General features: G+C 45.2%; 1 long non-coding RNA gene across 4 annotated transcripts in view; it reads right to left on the reverse strand.

Annotated features, from left to right (window-relative positions):
* LOC102900246 overlaps window positions 1-18,805 on the reverse strand; it is a 75,598-nt gene that overhangs the window by 43,953 nt on the left and 12,840 nt on the right. The window contains exon 1 of one of the 4 annotated variants that reach the window (XR_002161692.3): window positions 1,621-2,510. The exons of the other annotated variants lie outside the window; for them this stretch is intronic. This is a non-coding gene — a long non-coding RNA (uncharacterized LOC102900246). Of the gene's footprint in view, window positions 1-1,620; window positions 2,511-18,805 lie in introns of those variants that run through there. 4 annotated transcript variants of the gene reach the window in all.

Below are 18,805 nucleotides of genomic sequence, written 5' to 3' on the forward strand. Positions count from 1 at the left end.
AAAACAAGGTAAATAATTACATTGGGAGCTTTTACCAAAAAACCTATAGCCCAATGCTTCTTCAGACTACTGGGTCCGAATCTCCAGGGGCAGGGCTAGGCATTGTATTTTCACCTGCCCCTTCACGTCCACCACAGCAATCACATACACCACTGGTTGAAAACCTCTGCTCCAATGATTTTGTAGATCTGGAGTCTGAGGAACTGGGAGATTAGGAAAAGATTGCAGGAGGAGCAGACTGGGTTGTAGTAGAAATGAACAATTCTTCCTGGTCATATTAAGTAACTGTATCTGTTCAGCACTGTATCTCCCTTATTGCATACACAGTGCCTAGCACAGAAAAGGCACCAAGAAACATGGATGATTAGATCAATCACGTTGCCTATGCAACTATGAGCATTACATAATGATAGCTAATAGTGTGTATAACAGAAATAAACTTTATTTCATCCTCTGAAATACCAATCACTTGTGAGAAGGTGTGACATTTCCGTTACTTTTGTATCTTCTCCCCATGCACAATGTTGAGCACACAGCAAACACTTCATAAATACGTCTTAAATGTAATTTATTAACACATGCTTTCATTTTTTCTATTGCCGCCGGAATAAATTATCACAAACACGGTGGCTTAAGAGAACGGAAATTGATTATCTCAGAGTTCGGGAAGTCAGAAGTTCCAAATGGGTCTCCCTGGACTAACCAAGGTGTCAGCAAGGCTACATTCCTTTCTGGAGACTCTAGAAAAGAATCTATTTTTCTCCCCTTTTCCACTTCCAGAGGCTGCACATGCCTTAGCTTGTGGCTCCCTTCAAAGTCATCCGTGGGAGGCCTTCCTCACAGTGCCATTTCCCTATTTCTGAGTTTTGTTTTGTTTTGTGTGTGTTTTGTTTTGTTTTGTTTTGTTTTTTTGTTTTTTTGTTTTTTGGTTTTTTTTTTTTTGCCTCTGCCTTGCCCTGTAAAGGAATCCCATGATTACATTGGCCCACCAGATAATCCAGCATAATCTCATTATTTTAAGGCCAGCTGATGAGCAAGTTTAATTCCATCTGCAGCCTCCATTCCTCTTGCCATGTAGTGAAACATACACACCATTTCTGGGCAGGAATACCTTTGCAGGGGGCCCTTATTTGGTCTACCACAACATGTAAAACAAAACAAAACACCCAGGAAGAACAGAGGAAGAAATACTGGGCAAGAAGTGAATGGCCCAAATGGAGTGGTAACATTAATGACAATAATAAGTAACAAGATTCTGGAACAAAGCAAAAAAATTCTCTAGTCAATGCTACTAACTAAATTTCAAGGGAGCACTGGGAGCACACACATGCACACACACTCACGAAGCCACTAATATCCTGGTTAACTGATGCCACACTCACGAAGCCACTAATATCCTGGTTAACTGATGCCACAGCTGGGATATAACCATTTCCTAATTAGACAAACTGAGCAAGAAATGAGTGACATTTTGTTATATATAGAACTTTCGCAGAAAAAGTTCCCAAATTCCTTTCTTACTGGAGACAGATTATTTTCTTGCCCCCTCCATTCCAGCTCACCTCTAACATTTCTGGAAATTTTCTAGGAGGATGGATAAAAGTCTCAATACTTGCTTACCTGACTTAACGCATCACTGTGCAAGGATGGCCGGTGACTGTCCCCGTGTACTCACGAAATGGAGCACCACCGCCCTGGTTTACAGGCGAAGTCTGGTCAGCATCACCCCCTCGTGCAGAGAGGCAGAGAAATCATTCTCTGTGGTTACCCAACCAATTTGCTGGATGAAACTTCTCGGCTAAAACTCCATGGAAACCAGTTGTTTGGACAGTGATGTTCCCCAGAGATTTTAGGATCGTTTTCATCATTCGAAACCTACATATTGGGAAATCTCTCCAAAATATTGCGCAACAAGAACAATGGTACTGAATCAATACTGCGTGAAAAGATACAACAGCAAAAAACAAATCCTTCATCTCCACGCCTTGGAAAGAGCACTCCGAACGTGATTGCGACAATTCTTTCTGGCTGTGAACCTCCGTTCTTTTCCTGTTCCACAGAGTCGGTAAAATACCAGTATTCTTTTGCATGTTTGGGACATTTTAAAAAAAAGGTTTTGGGTTGTTGTTTCTGCTGTGTTGTTTTTGTTGCCGTCTGTGGTCCCCCTTCTGGTTTGAGCTGGCAGTGTGGCTTCCTTGAGTGGCTTCCTTCCCCTTGTCATTTGTGGAAATAGTGACTAGGATACCAAGCTAGTTAGAACTGTAAGCAAAGTGAGATTGGACAGGCTAACAAAGCTGTCTCTTACAAGTACGTGAGATTCCAGCCCAAGCCGGAGTGACATCGCACACACGACTACCCATTCCAGCTGGAATTTGTGACTCTTTGACACCTATTTGGCTACTTAGAAGCTATTTTTACCTCTTTTCTATTTTTGCCCTGAATAGGTTAGTGTGAATTAGTTATGTTTTGGCAAGATGAAATATTGCTATAAAAGTTCCTTGGTTCTGGGACCAGAGCAGGGCGAGGGGCGGGGGGGGGGGGGGGGGGGGGGGAAGAAGCCCCTTTCAATGTTTATGACAACTTGATATAAAACCAGTGTAAATATCCATTAATAGAATACGTAAGTGTGGTTCATCTGTATGATGATGTGGCTATGCACTGTGTATACCACATACACATACGCTGACTGGAAAATATATTTATTGTCATATTGTTTTGTTAGGGGAGGAGGGAGCTTGTGGATGGAAAAATGTTTCCCTCTTTGTCCCCCAGCAGACAGTCCTGAGATGTAGTTCATAAGCCCCTCGGGAGGTGCCAGCAGGTCAGTAATGCATCCTTCTGTTGGCTGTCCCTCTTTCCCCGATTCACTCCCTCAGTCCTTACCCCTGCTCCCTGCCATCATCTCCCTGCCATCACAAAAGCCTTTGTCTCAGGTTTTGCTTTTGAGAGAAGCTGGGCTGCCTGGGTGGCTCAGTCAGCTAAGTTCAGTTAAGTTCGACTCTTGGTTTTGGCTCAGCTCATGATCTCTCAGTTTCATGAGTTCGAGTCCCACATCAGGCTCCGTGCTAACAGTGCGGAGCCCGCTTGGGATTCGCTGTCTCTCCCTCTCTCTCTGCCCCTCTCTGATTCACACTGTCTCAGTCTCTCTCCAAATAAATAAACTTAAAAAAAAAAAAAAAGACACTGTCAAATGAGAACATGATGTTTACAGCTGCTGTACCCACCTTGCAACCCCAAGGGGAAGACAAAGAGAATTGCCAAGAAACTGACCCAGATCTATGGCATCACTGGGCTACAAGAACAACCGTATACCTCTAGACATCTTGTTCCATGAAAAGAATAAACCTCTATTAAGTCACTCGCTCTTGGGGTTTCTGTTATTTGCAGCCAAACGTACTTTAATGTTTTTTTTAACATTTATTTATTATTGAGAGACAGAGACAGAGCATGAGCATGGGAGGGGCAGAGAGAGGGGGAGACACAGAATCCGAAGCAGGCTCCAGGTTCTGAGCTGTCAGCACAGAGCCCGACGCTGGGCTCGAACTCACAAACTGAGAGATCATGACCTGAGCCAAAGTCAGATGCTTAACCGACTGAGCCACCCAGGTTCCTCCCAAAAACACCTTAAATGATACTCATGACCGATCAACATCCTTCTTGGGAATGCTTTATTTAGCTGAAGGCGAGGGATAAGCCCTCTGCACGGGAAGCCTGGAGTGGGGAGCCAGGCAGCTTCTCGTGACCAGAGTTCCAGCTTGTGGAGAATGCTGGTCTGAGAGAAGCAGAGACAAAAGGCCAAGAGACTGAGTCCTGTGGTTTAAATTCTTCTGCCAGTGAGTTCCTCTTTTTGCCCCAAATGGTCGAGGTAGAGTTTCTATCACTTGCAAACAGAAGTCCCACCTAAGTATGAGCGCATCCTTGTTAAAAAAAGAAAAGGGGGGGGGGCGCCTGGGGGGCGCAGTCGGTTAAGCGTCCGACTTCAGCCAGGTCACGATCTCGCAGTCCGTGAGTTCGAGCCCCGTGTCGGGCTCTGGGCTGATGGCTCAGAGCCTGGAGCCTGTTTCCGATTCTATGTCTCCCTCTCTCTCTGCCCCTCGCCCGTTCATGCTCTGTCTCTCTCTGTCCCAAAAATAAATAAACGTTGAAAAAAAATTAAAAAAAAAAAAAGAGGGAGTGTAGTGTGTGAGCATATGTTCCTCTAAGCATGCAAAAAAATGCGGATAGATGTACTGACAGTAACTAGTAAGACTGGGTCATCATTTCTCTGGGAGAGTTGGAACAGAGTAGGTTCGGGACACACGCATCATGTTTACTTTATAATCTTCTCGATGTTTAAACTTGTTCTTACCAGCTTGTGCCATTTATGTAATTTTAAGAGCTAAAAACTTCAGAAACCCTGAGCTAATAAGTGTGTGTTGCTTTGTGCCGTTAAATTTGAGATATGCGGTAACTGGAAACTAATAGACGTGATTCATTACAAACTTGAGAACCCCTGCTTTACAAACGACCCAGCAAACCTCAGACAGCCAACCACAGATTCCAAGACCACATAAAACTAGAAACAACCTGCCCAGTAAGGGACTGAGGCTGGGAAGTTGTATCCAATCTGCCTCTGACTACGGCCCCCAACCCTCCCCCCCACAAACATAGTTTCCATTTCCCCAAAAGCCAACCCTAGTAAGTCCACAGTGTGAGTTTTAAACAAACAAACAAACAAAACAGCATGTTTGCTATACAAATAAAAGCAAGCTCATCCACTCACCCCTCTCCAGCCCAGTGCATTTCTAGACAGAAAAATCTAGAACGGCCACAGCCCCGAGCGTCTGCACAAGTAGCTGCATCACTCAAGGAGGTGAGCAGTATGCCGGGCCAACCTAAGCACCCAGGCTGGTGGGATGGAACCAGGACCAGAAAGGAAGGGGTCATGGGAAACTGATACGGCTGGCTCAGCCACAAGCCACTAGGTAAATGGACCAAAGTGCGTAATTGTAAGGACATGACACTCTCGGGGCGGAGATGGCGTCACCAAGTGGAGCACAGCCAGCTAAAAGAAAGGCAGGTGACAGTTCTGAGCAATGCCGGCTGGACCCCAAATGTTGGCTGGAGGAGGCCAAGAGGAGGACACAGGGAGAGCAGCAAGATCTTGTGTGAGGCTAAGGGGCTGGAGACAGCACCTGAGGATAGGTGGGACCCAGAATTCCAGGCAGGGATACCGAGGCAGAAGTTCAAGGGTCTGAACAGCAAGAGCTACAGGTGCATACTTACTGGATGGCGAGTGCTTGTAGTTTGCTTCATTCTCCCAAAAACCCCGTGAGGGGGGAATTTTTATTATCTCCATTTTTCAGATGAAGAACCTAAGGTAGACAGATGCGTGATTTGCTCAAAATCACACAGCCCAGTATATTAGTCGGCTCAGGCTGCTGCAGCACAGCACCACGGCCTGGGTGGTTTCAGAACAAAAATTCATTTCCTCGGCATTCTGGAGGCTCGAAGAGCAAGATGGCCGTGCTTGGCAGAGTTGTTCTCTGGTGAAGCCTCTCTTCCTGACTTGCGGACGGCTGCCTTCTTGTCACCCTCGTACAGCCTTTCTTTCATGTGGGGAAGAGAAAGATCACTGGCTTCTCTTTCTCTTCTTTTTTTTTTTTTTACTAAAAAAATTCTTTTAATGTTCATTTATTTTTGAGAGAGAGAGAGACACACACACACACACAGAGGGCAAGCAGAGGGGTGGAGAGAGAGGGAGACACAGAATCTGAAGCAGGCTCCAGGCTGTCAACACAGAGCCTGATGCGGGGCTCAAACCCACGAACCATGAGATCATGACCTGAGCTGAAGTCAGACGCTTAACCGACTGAGCCACCGAGGCGCCTCTCTCTCTCTCTCTCTTCTTATAAGGACACCCATCCTATCAGATTAGGGGCCCACCCTTATAAACTCATTTAACCTTAGTGACCTTCTTAAAGGCCCTATCTCCAAGTACAGTCACACTGGGAGCTAAGGCTTCAGCATATGAACTTGGGGGGTGGAAGGAGGAGACACAATTCAGTCTGGAGCTAGCTACTCGCAAACAGACAGTGGGATTCCAGAGCCTGATGTTCTTTAGGTGTGTATATTTTTATGTTTTATTGAGGTATAAATTAAATATTATAGTTCAGTGCTTTTTGAATAAATGCATACATCCATGTGACCCACATTCCTAGCAAGAACTATATACAGTAATTCTCTTGACCACTACGCTCTCCCGTACTAGCCACTGACAGGAGTGGTAGATTTCATGGCAGCCAGGAGTCATTTCTGGTACTGCACACACAAGCTTTGCTCCCAGGAAGACTCGATTCTGAGTGGGCACGCTCTCTCGCGTGATGTCTCCCTACCTCCCTCTCCCCCCTCCCCCACACCTGCACACACAGCCTCCTTGCCTGGGTCAGCCCTTATCTCTGCTGCTCTGTGCTGGATCCCAGGAGACTGACCCTTGTGAGCTGTGTTTCCCGGGGTATTTTGCCCCCTCTCTCTCTCTGTGCCGAGGGCAGTGTCTCTGGCATCTCCTCTCTGGCTCCGGCTTTCACCAGACAGACCCAAGGTGGTTTTCCACCACACGACCCTCATGCCTCCCCCGCTTTAGTAAACAAGCATCTCCCCGCTGTTGGCCTCCAGTTTAGAAGTAACTGTGGCTTTCAGCTGGTACTGTTCTTTGGGTTCTCAGCTCTCCCCCCCCACCTCCTGTATAAACAGTTACGTGCATTAAATTCCCTCTGTTTCAACTGCTCAGCATGGTCTCTCTTTTCCTGGTTACACCTTTACAGAACACTGGTACACTCTCTACTCGTCAGGACCGGCTCAGAAACTGCAGTGCTTCTAGGGGTTAGATGGAGCCCACCCACAGAGGCTGAAGGCTGGAGGACTCATCAGCACAGATTTCCCCAAGTGGGATGGGGGGCGGGGGGGGGGGCAGGGACCGTATTTACATTTGTTCTGCACTGGTTGACATCTGGTTGGGCCACCTTGTTAGCAAATTAGCGCCTTCCTCCAATTCATTCCTTGCCCAAGGCTCACCTGGTCTTCAGGTGGACCTCTGCAAGCTGTCAAGACTAGAGACGCTTTTATCACCTGGCTCTTCAGCTATTGTCATGACACTAAGCTACTAATTGGATTTGCCCGACTGCCACTTATTTTCAAAAACACATGTTCGTCTCCGTGAAGCGGTCGGGAAGAAAAGAGTGACTGAGGAGAGCAAGACGGGACACTGCAACAAGAGAAGCCTTCAACAGCCTGTGGGTATCCCCTGGGATCCCGCCAAGCAGCTTAGGGGGTCGGGGAGGAAGCCTGCAACGGAGGCTTAAAAGAGACAGAATGCCTGGCCACTCCGGTTCCAGGTCAGCAGCCTCTGGCGCACGGTAAAATCCGTATGGAGTAGATCCCCAGGACCACAGCAGAAGGACCTCCATCTTGACTTCGGCTGCAAAACAAAGCCTTGTCTTCCAACAGCCTTTGGCTCCAGGAAGGAGAACCAGGAGGCAGACTGCACCCCAACTGGCTCACTGCCCCATATCCCGGGCCTTCTCCAGATCGGTAACCGCTGTGAGTCAAGTTTCCTTTTCTCGCCTCACCCCACCTAAGTAAAGGCTGTTGGCCTGTCCCGCCTGCAGGAGCAGGAGCCTGGCTGGCAGGAGGTAAAAGGAGAGCAGACAGTCCCCACTTCTCTTTCCCCCTGCGTGATAAATCACTTCAGCCCGGAGAAATGTTGTGAAACAACCTGGCAGCTAATGGGAGAAATGTAACCCAAAAAAAGAAAGAAACGAAGAAAGAATCCTGTTAGTCACAGAGCTTTTCATCTGAACCGCCAAGCAGGCCCTGGCTTTCTGCGGGAATAATAAAATCACACTGTGTTAGCTCCCTGAACAAAGGCAGCTCCCTCGAATGTAACTCTTCAGGGCTTCGGAGTTGGATTAGTTTTCCCCGGGCCAAGGCACACATGAAAAGGAGAGACCAAGTGCCCTTCAGAAAATCAAAGACGGAAATAAGCTTGCTATTCAAACGAGGAAAGCACAGGCTGTGGGGCAGCTCCGCTCTGCGGTCCGTTCAACACCTGGTGAACAACCAGCATGGTCCCCGCCCGAGCTGGAATTTTCCCACAGCGGGCCGGCAACCTTACAGGCCCAGGAGCACGCCAGCACTGTCTGCTGGCCCTTGGAAAATAGGGTGAGAAGGAAGGGCTGGAAGAGGTACTCCGCGCCAAAGGAAAATCACAAAAGCTGAAAGTTCTTGTAAGAGAAAGACCTCAAAGCAGGAGGCTGGAGTTATTTTAGAGGTAAAGAAATACTCTTTGTGGAGATGTGTGTAGAAACACACACACACACACACACACACACACACAAAGAATGTATGATATCATATGATAGGAACAAAATGTTCTCTCCACAATAAAAAGCCAGTACGGAATTGGTTATTTTAACATCACCTGAGCCTAATGCATGCCACCTAGGCAGCAGTCTGTTCAAGGCAGAGAAGTTGGGGCTTGGTAACTCTATCTTAGCCTTCTCCACCCTCCCACCCCATCCTGCCAAGCGCCTGCCTTCAGCAACCCCTTCTTCCAAAGGCATCCAGGACTCTCAGGATTCTCTGAGAAGACTGTTCCTCTAAATTATTCATAATCCAGTGCCACTTACGTCCACCCTTCCCTTCCCAGAAGTATTTGCTACGTAAGAATCCGGCAAAGATGAGCAGTGCCTGAACACACACTCACTCCTGATAAAATTTCAAGCACCTGTAGAGATTTCATTAGGGGTGGGAGGAGAGGCTCTTACCCTTAGCCTGTATCATACGACAAATAAAAATATACTGTAAACTTGACCTCTTTTAGAGCATTAATTCACAGTGAATGGGTGTGAGAACATTACTTTTTAAATGCTGACTTTCAAAACTTGAAATCACAACTTTCAATCAAAATAGCCATGTGCCTAAAGAAGGCCAACAGGAAAATACTTATGAATTTATTTCCAAATCGCGTTCTCCTCGTGTTTGAGCTTTTATATCTATAAAGGCGTGGGGAAACTTTTAACAATAACCAACAAGACTTTCTACAATCCTGATTGTAAAAAGTAATTGCTATCCTGATTGTAATATGATACCATACATTGTGTGTGTGTGTGTTTCTAAACACATCTCCACAAAGAGTATTTCTTTACCTCTTGTTGATCTTGCCACACTTCTTTTCTAGTGGTGCACCAAAAAATTTTGGAAGTGCCTGGTCCTGGTAAGGATAAAATACAATGAATGGTCTATGTTCATAGTTACAAGTGTAAGGGATTCCGATTATGAAATTGACATCCTCATTCCCGATTATGTCAGACTATTACCAGACAATTACAATAATCCCTCTCAACCGCGTGCTCTTTTTTGAGGTGACTTTGCCACTCTTTGTTCCCAGCAGGAGTTGGAGTCTACTTCCTCTCTCCCCTTGAATCTGGGCTGGCTTTGTGACTCGCTCTGACCGACAGAATCTGGCAGGAGGGACTGACTCAGTGTGATTTCTAGGCTCAGGACTTAAGAAGCCTTAGAATCTCCATCTCAACCTCTTGGAGCCCCAAGCCTCCGGGTAAGGCCGTTCAGCCTATACTACTAGAAAGAGTCTCCTGGAGAAGCACCAAGGCGCCCAGCCCCAGCTGTGTGAGTGGAGCCGTACTGCACCCTCCAGCCCTAGTCACAACCGGCCTGCATATGGAGAAGAGAGGCAAGTCTTCTCCATGAGTCCTGTTCAAATTGCAGACCTCCAAAATCACAAGCGGATTAATTCAGTTTGTTTGGGGGTAGTTTGTTCCATAGCAGTAGACAACCAAAACACCAAGCTCTTACAAAAATGACTAAATTATGCATAGCTATCCAGACTTGACACATTAAAGACATTTGACCTCAGAAAGCATAATCTGTCTCAGTACAAACACGTGAATGATCAAAGTCCAAGTTACGCTCCAAATCAGAGACCGCTCCCCAAACACTCATGCTCTCCATCTTCTAGGGGAGTGGTTCTCAAAGGGTGGTCCTGGACCAGCATTAGCAGCAACACCTGGGAACTTGCTATAAATGCAATTTCTTGCCTCTTACTGAATGAGAAACTTGTGTTTCAACAAGCCTTACAGGTGATTCTGATGCATTTACAACTGCTGTTCCATAGCCATAACACTTCTTTGGGTTTTTTGTTTTGTTTTGTTTTACTACTTGTTTATTTTTGAGAGAGAGAAAGCGAGAGACAAAGCATGAGTGGGGGAGAGGCAGAAAGAGAGGGAGACAGAATCTGAAGCGGGCTCCAGGCTCTGAGCTGTCAGCACAGAGGCCAATGTGGGGCTCGAACTCACAAACCCTGAAATCATGACCTGAGCTGAAGACGGACACTTGGCTGAGCCACCCAGGCGCCCCTGTAGTAAACACACTTCTGATGTTTAACTGGTATATCTGGCCATCTGGATAAAGACTAGGTAAAGTGGCCAGGTCAGGCCACAGCTAAGTTTAGGTCAGCAAGAAGTAAGCCAAAATGGGAAAATGGCCGTCCCCTTGTCTGTGTTGTTCACCTTCATGCTGCCTGGAATTCAGATGTGATGGCTGGAGCCCCAGAAACTGTCTTCGACCATGAGATGATCCTTGGGAATGAAGCCATGCACAGCAGAACAACAAGAGGGAAGGAGAGAGAGTCCTGACGCTATGGAGCTGCCACATTGGCTCTGGACCACCTCCTTGACTTCCTGAACATGACCAAGAAATTCCCATTTTGCTTAAGCCTCTGTTTGTTGTTTTCTGTTCCTCCTAGTCAGATCTGACTCTAACTAATACACCATCCTAATAAAGTAGCCTAATAAAGTCGTCCTCCTTCCTCTCCCCTACTGAGATATTCTTTAATATACAAATGTCTTATTCTCCTTGCTTGTCACAGGCTATCTTTCAGATTATTCCTTTAGTTGCTTATTAACGATCTCCCTATTTAACCAGAAACTCCATGAGGAGACTTTTGTTTTCCTTGTCATCCAGTCCTCAACATCTAACACACGTCTACCCTTACAATAGACTTGGTGAATATTTACTGAATCGAATGGACAGATGGAAGGGTGGATGTAGACAAACCAGATCTGTCCAGTTTTACAGCACTGATAAAATGACCAAGCCTCAAAATAAATCTTTCTTTTAAACACTGACCGTCCACCAAAACTACCTCCCCCCCAACATCCCACCTCTGCTCCACATTTTAATCTGAATATGAAGTAATAATACTAATAGCCAACACTTCTTTATTTTTTTTTTAATTTTTTTTTTAATTTTTTTCCACGTTTTTATTTATTTTTGGGACAGAGAGAGACAGAGCATGAACGGGGGAGGGGCAGAGAGAGAGGGAGACGCAGAATTGGAAACAGGCTCCAGGCTCCGAGCCATCAGCCCAGAGCCTGACGCGGGGCTCGAACTCACGGACCGCGAGATCGTGACCTGGCTGAAGCCGGACGCTTAACCGACTGCGCCACCCAGGCGCCCCAAGCCAACACTTTTTTAAGCCTTCAAAGGTGCCAAAGACAAATTTCACGAGAGGGGCATTTTACAGTATACCTGACTGGTATCCCTCAAAACTGCCAAGGTCATCAAAAACATGAAAGTCAGAGAAATTGTCACCGCAAAAGGAACCTAAGGAGACACAACTACTGGGTGCAATAGAGTATCCTGGCTGGGTCCTAACACCGAAAATGATATTACCTAAAAACTAAGGAAATCCAAATAAACTACAGACTTCGGTTACTAACAACGTATCAATATGGGCTCATTGATTGTTAACAAATATACCTACTACTGCAGAATGTTAATAAGGAGAAACTGAGCTTGAGGCAGGGTGAGGGGAGGATATATAGGTATATATATTCTATACTGTTTCCTTTTTTTGTGGATCTAAAACTGTTCTAAAAAATTAAATCTACTAATAAAAACAAAGACTTCCATATATTAACTCCTGTTAGGCATACTAATTCTCATAAAGACTTAAATAGGTACTACAATGAGTCCTATCTTATAGACACGAGAGTACACTAAGTTTAGGGGCACCTGGGTGGCTCAGTTGGTTGAGTGTCCAACTTCAGTTCAGGTCATGATCTCGCAGTTCATGAGTTCGAGCCCTGCATTGTGCTCGCTGCTGTTAGCGGAGAGCCCGCCTCTGATTCTCCGTTCCCCCTCTCTCTCTCTGCCCCCCCCCCAATAAAACTTAAAAAAAGTACACTAAGTTCGGTTTCCCTGACACCTTGAGGCTTAAGCCATATGTTTCTTCTGGATCAAAATTTATTTGATGTAGTCGTTTAAATAACGCACATTGATTAATGTATGTCATCCAGGGACCGAGCTTAGGTAATTCTATGAAAAAAGTCAAAACTGGGAAGGCAGAAAGGGCTTTGGATCTGCCTACTGAAATTCCAAGGGCGCAGCTAAGCATTGTAAAGAATGTACAATTCTAAAATGTGTTATATTTACATGCTGACAGCACATACACTCCTCCAACAGCTAGAAACAACTGAGCTTGATGTCTAATTATCAAGAATATTATTTAATATGAAGCCACCAGATGGCACAGATTGTCAAGAACACATAAATCATACACTGTAAGTTACAAAGCTGATTTGAGAGTGGATTTGTGTCCCAAGTACTGAATAGCTAGGACCCTATCTCTGAGGCAACCCTGGTCTGCACAGAAAGAACACTTCAAATGAGAAAAAGCTCTGTGCCATTGCATTTCTTTCTAAAGATTCATTATAAACTTCCTTAACTGCTACGTTGGCTAGCAGAACCTTATCATTTCATTACCGGCCACTCTACTGACCGAAACGAAGATTGGGGCTGGTCAGATTGAAATTCCTGGCCAATGCAGTTTGACCATGAAATGTTATCAGTGCTGACTGTGATAATGAGGTACAGCCAGACAGACCTAAGCTTTATTGACACATTTGTTTACAAAGGGTTTTCCCAATGGGACTTGACTTCCTTACTCAGAACGGTAATATAAGTTGAGTCCGATTTAAATTTCCACCTGAAACAACACCCAAGGGACTACTTTGCATCTGTGATCTCATTGCTTCCCATGGTTCCTTGGGTCTCCTCACTCTGTTTATCCAGAAACAAGTCCAGCTGAGACATTAGCTCCTTCACAAAGTCTTTCTTAACCTGCTCAGTGCAGGCCATTTTCCATATATTTCCACTGCACCTTGTGGTGGTCTCAGTCAGCGGATTTATCAGAGTTCAATACAATTCAACAAGTCTGAGGCGCCGTTCTGGGCACTTGGGAACCATAGTGAACAAATCAAAGATGCCTGCCCTTGTAAGAAATCTAGCAAGCAACCAACCATAATCAATGAGTCCATTTTATAGCATGTTACACTGCTAAGTGCTGTGGAAAAAGAAAATGTGGAGTGTGTTCAAGAGGGTGGGGTGGCCCGGACTGCAGTATTAATTCACGTGGTCAAGGGAGGCTTGCTTCAGTGAGCACACGAGCAAAGACCCGAAGGAGGTGAGGGAGTTAAGTCTGCAGATCCTGGAGGCGGTTTTCTGGAAGAGGGAAGAGATAGGGCAAAGACGCTTAGGCAGGAGCATGTCTGGTGAGATTAAGAAACAGCCAGGAGGCTAGTGAGTCTGGAGGAAGTGCCCAGAAGGGAGTAGGAGGGGAAGAGAGGGGTGAAGTGGTGAGCATCCATTGTGCAGGGCCAGGGGAGGAGGGGAACACTGCAAAGACTTCGGCTTTCACTCTGAGTGAGAGCCACAGCTACTGCTGGGTTTCAGGTAGAGGAGGGACGGAGAGCTGCCTTAGCCTTGCAAGATTTGTTCAGGCCACTGCGCTGACGACAGAACTGTAGTAGGGCCAAGACAAAAGCAGAAAAACCTGTTGGGGGTGATTATAGGTGAAAGATGATGATGCCTTAGGCTAGAGAAGCAGCAGTGGAGGAAGACAGATGGGAGCCAGGTTCTGGATTTAGAGTCTTGGTGGGGTTGGAGGGGTGTAACAAACAGAGGAGAGCCAAAAGTGACTCCAGGGATTGTGTTCTGAGCGACTCTTACAATGGGGAAGACCATGGAAGCAGCAGGTTAGGATGTGACATGCAGGAATTCAGGAAAGAATGTGAATTTGGTTGTCGCCTGAGAATGCCCTCTGGACTCTTTCTGGAAAGACAAAGCAAGTGCAAGGAGGGTCTGTGCCAGTGGTTGGTGAGAAAATCTGGGATTTGGCAGATGAGACGTTTTAGGAATGCTGCATTTCTCATTTCCAACACTTGATATCACAGAAAACATTGCGAGAAAAAAACACGGAAATCAACGTCTCTGAGTCAAAAAGTGATTTCAACGAACTAGACTCTGAACATGCGAGAGTTCCTCTTTATATGTGGCCTGAGAATGGAACATGGTTTTTAAAATCTGTCTAAATAAGTCTAAAATCTTTCGATATGTAGAAAATAATTTTGACGGTAAGAAATTATCATGTAACAGTTTAATCGGCAGTTTTTTAATTCGAGACACAAAACTACCCTTTAACTGGATGCAATGAATATGATGGTAAGAATATCTAATACTAATCACTCCCAATGGGTCAGGGACCCAGCGCTAAGGGAGATCCATGGATCTTCTCGTTCTTCCTCATAATGACCCCGGGATGTAGTTACCATCCTCAACCCTGCCCTTTGTAGAGAAAGTTCGAAATCGTGAAGAAAACTACTATGTTTCCTGTATGCCCCAAACAGTCTTTGTACTTTGCCATTTTTTTCTTGGAAAAAATCCTCGGCCTCTTATTTAATAAATCCTCACCTTTAAGAATTTTAAGAACACAATCTTTAGCACAAATCTTCCATGCCTCCCTCTCTATTCCACTCAGCTCTCTGATTCTAGTCTCTTGTGTTCTGTGTTTCGGGTGTTGAGTTTGGTTCACTCTGCTCAGGTCAATAACCAGGCACAGAAGGAGGTGCTGGACGAGAGCAATGAGTAAGACTCTGTCCTCAGCCTGGAGGCACTTAGAGTCTATCTGGTTGGGCAGATTACTGCCTGAATGGGTGATACACTTCCTACCACAAGAGAGGAGCTCTGCCTGTATGTGTGTAGCAAGCTCTGACAGTGAAGCCACAACTTAGGACAAGCCCTCATGGAAAGAAAGGGAGGGTGTTTTTTAAGCTCCTTTGGCTTCATGCTGCGCTATGGGTAATTCCAGTAAACATTCCCGGGCTGCAGCAAGCCGCTTAAGGAGTGTTTTGATCATAAGTCTTTTCACACTTTGCATCACGAAGGCCACAAGAGCAAACGCTATCTGTCTAATCTTGGACTGACGATGACAGAGTAGGTCATATAAAAGCGAAACTAATAGTATGTCAATTACAGCTCAATTAAAAACAAAACAAAAAAAAAGTCCTGAAAATGATTCAGTTCTGCCTTCCTGGAAGAAGTATGAGAAACTCTGACACACAAATAGAAAAGCATTCTACTGGTTCATCTCAAAACCACAGTTACAAAAACGATTTAGCAACTGTGCCATAGAATAGAAATGAGTAACATTTACAGGGTGTTAGAGAGTAACATACTAGATGATAACACCTGCAGATTCATTAGATGAAGCTACACAAGGTAATTGTACTGGGAGGCAGGGGGGTGTTGTCCATCCTGGAAGAAAATCAGTCTAGATAGGAAAATTCCACGAACCTAGAATGAGAGGCCATCCTGTCAAGAGCCAGGGCTGTGAGCACACCAAATTCTAGTAAGTTCAATTCCATTTCACTGATGTTTATAACCCTCATTTGTAGTTTGAGAATAGATTACTAAGGGATTTCTCATTTTATTATTATTTTTAAACTTATTTTTGAGAGAGAGAGCACGCACAGGGGAGGAGCAGGGGGGGACGGAGGGTCCAAAGTAGGCTCACGCTGTCAGCACAGAGCCCGACTTGGGGCTCGAACCCATAAACTGTGAGATCATGGCCTGAGCAGAAATCAGATGCTTAACCAACTGAGTCACTCAGGCGCCCCTAAGGGACCTCCTAGTTTAAGAGGATCTCAGAACTGTGAAGATATTCATTCCAACCGACGGATTAGGACGAAACAAAGTTGTTTTTCTGATCTGCAAATGCACAACCCTAATGATAGAAAATCTGCTTGTGCATGTGTGTCCTCCTCAAAGTTCTGTTGGCAAGAAGATATTTCCTAAAAGAAGCAACACTGTGGTTGATGCAGCGTGCAGAAACATACACTAAATCATCATTGACAAGTCCCTAAAAAAAAAAAAAAAAAGTATGTCAAATACTGAAATATAAGAATTTAGCTGACAAGACCAGATTCCTTGCTAAGTCTGCACAGAGCAGGGACACTAGCAATCACGACATTGAAATTTTTAAGGGTTCTTATTCTCATTTGCTGCCTGGAGATGTGTATGGGTTAAAAGATTTATTCCCTCCTTCTCTATCATCCTTGCACACTCAAATAAAAACACTCTTTAAATTCCTTGTAAAAGGGGGGAGAGTGGGGAGGGATTTCAAACGTGGGTGGGAGGAGCTTTTGAAAATGGACAGCACCCCTTCCCCCCGGTATCATCTTTGGATGCTATTGGTAGAAATGTGTTGTGTGAGAAAAAGAAACTTGAGAGCCCCTCACTAAGTACCAGACCGCAAAGGTCAAATACCTCGATATGGTTAGTTTTAGGAGAACCACTGACTCCTCTCTCAGAAGCTAACCAGGTTTTGACAGCCTTTCACTGTGCAGAGATGCGATGCCCCTCGGGGCATGGTTTAAACCTCTATATCCTCTACCTGAGTGCAGGTAGTAACAATTCCTGTTTGGACATGAGTCGGCTGTGTTGTTTTCCAGTGTCACCAAGACAACATCCATGACTAACCCACAACTGACAGAGCCCAGAAGTGTTTTGTCAAGACACATGTGAACTTCAGCGTTAAAATCGACAGAATTACTGACCACTTCATCATTTTCGCTCATATACTGAAAAGAAATGTCACTATTCTGGAGAAGAGATGTGCTCTGGTATTTCTGAGGTGCATCCTATGATAAATTGCATTTTACTTAATCACAGGGAAGCATCAAGTTTTTGAAGCCCCCAAAGACAGTTAGTACGGACGTTTTCTTTGTTTCCTGTGAATAGGCACCCGTAGCGTGAGCATAAAGCCCGAAGGAAAGAAGCAAGAACCTAACAAACTAGTTAAAAAGGCAAGAGAATCCCCATCTTTTTATATTATTAGTGCTAATATCTAAGGTATTTGACTGTTAACATGAGAGCAGCGCAGACAAAAATGCAGAATTTGGATAGGGCTGCATAAAGTAAGCTTGTTATCCTTAGAAAGTCAAATGTCTTCACCTCGGGCCTGCTGATGCTGTTTTCCCACGGTTTCTTGGAAAACACAACTGTTTTCTTTGGGTTCTTTCCAGGTGCTTTACTGAGGGGCCAAGATGGATGAGGAGGAGGTTGTCGCAAATAAGTTGTCACAGAAGAACAGGAAGAGCTGACCTCAATATGCTTCTGTTCTTTCTACATAAAATTCTCTGAGTATAATGTGGAGGGGGCAGGACAGTCAGAAGTATAGCATGGTCATTTGCTGATTGTCCTAGGGCAGTATTTCTAAATATTTTCATCCTAGAGCTTTACTTTTATTCCCTCAGTCAGTGTTTCTAACACTGTGGCGAAGGACCAAATTTTCTGAATTTCCAATCCAATGCAGGTGTTTGTAAAAGAGGGTAGGAATGATTTACTAGAAGAAATTTAAAAACCAAGAATATAAGACATAACCTCCACATTTTGCATTATTGATTTCAATAGACATACACTACTCTGTTGAGTTGCCGTTAAAGTATTTTTTTAAGTTTATTTATGTATTTTGAGAGAGAGAAAGAGAGGGAAAGTGGGAGGGGCAGGGAGAGAGGGAGGGAGAGAGAGAATCCCAACCAGGCTCCACACTGTCGGCACAGAGCCCATCGGGGGGCTCGAACCCACAAACTGTGAGATCACGACCTCAGCTGAAATCAAGAGTCAGTCACCCAAACTGACTGAGCCACCCAGGTGCCCTGCTATTAACGTTTACAATAGTTTACTCTTAATTTCTTTTCTGACCTTGTGGCAGACAGGTTAACAAAAATTCCCAACTACAGTTTGAGAGGAAGCGCCCAATCCCACACAACACAAACACAGGATTCGTGCACATCAGAGGCACAAACACACAAGACACGGTTGAGGTAAACTATCCACTTAACAAGTAATTTAAATTTGTATTCGAAAAATTTCACACGAGAAACAGTTTTCGAAACATTACAATTTTTCGAAGAGACTGCTTACCTCGCCGCTCTGTCTTCTCGTGCCCACCCAGAGAGGCCGGCATCTAGCTGTCAAACCTGTCACAAAGCTACCAGTGCCAGTTTCCACACACACCCCCCCCCCCCCCCCCAACCTGACCTTCTGCCTGAAGCTCTCTTCCTCCTTCTCGTAGATGCTGTCCTGGTATTCCCTTTGCCTCTCTCCAATGCAGGGGTTTCCTTTCGGATAGATTTTATTACCATTCAAAATATCTGCTAATCCTGCCCTGGGGTGAATTACACTTCCTTACCCCCTTGATGGCCTAGGGCATGACTTGTGACGTTCCTCTCTATGGAAGGACTGTACATCTCCACCATGTTAAACTCAGAAGTGACCATGTGACTTACTTTGGCCCATGGCATGTGTCGCTCCAAGGTGGAAGTGTAAGATCTACTACCTCTTTCTCTCTTTTCTCTCTGCCGCAAGACTAGCCATAATGTCCCAGATAGAGGACTCCATCAGCCTC

Source organism: Felis catus, chromosome C1, assembly GCF_018350175.1.
Source record: "Felis catus isolate Fca126 chromosome C1, F.catus_Fca126_mat1.0, whole genome shotgun sequence".
NCBI lineage: Eukaryota > Metazoa > Chordata > Mammalia > Carnivora > Felidae > Felis > Felis catus.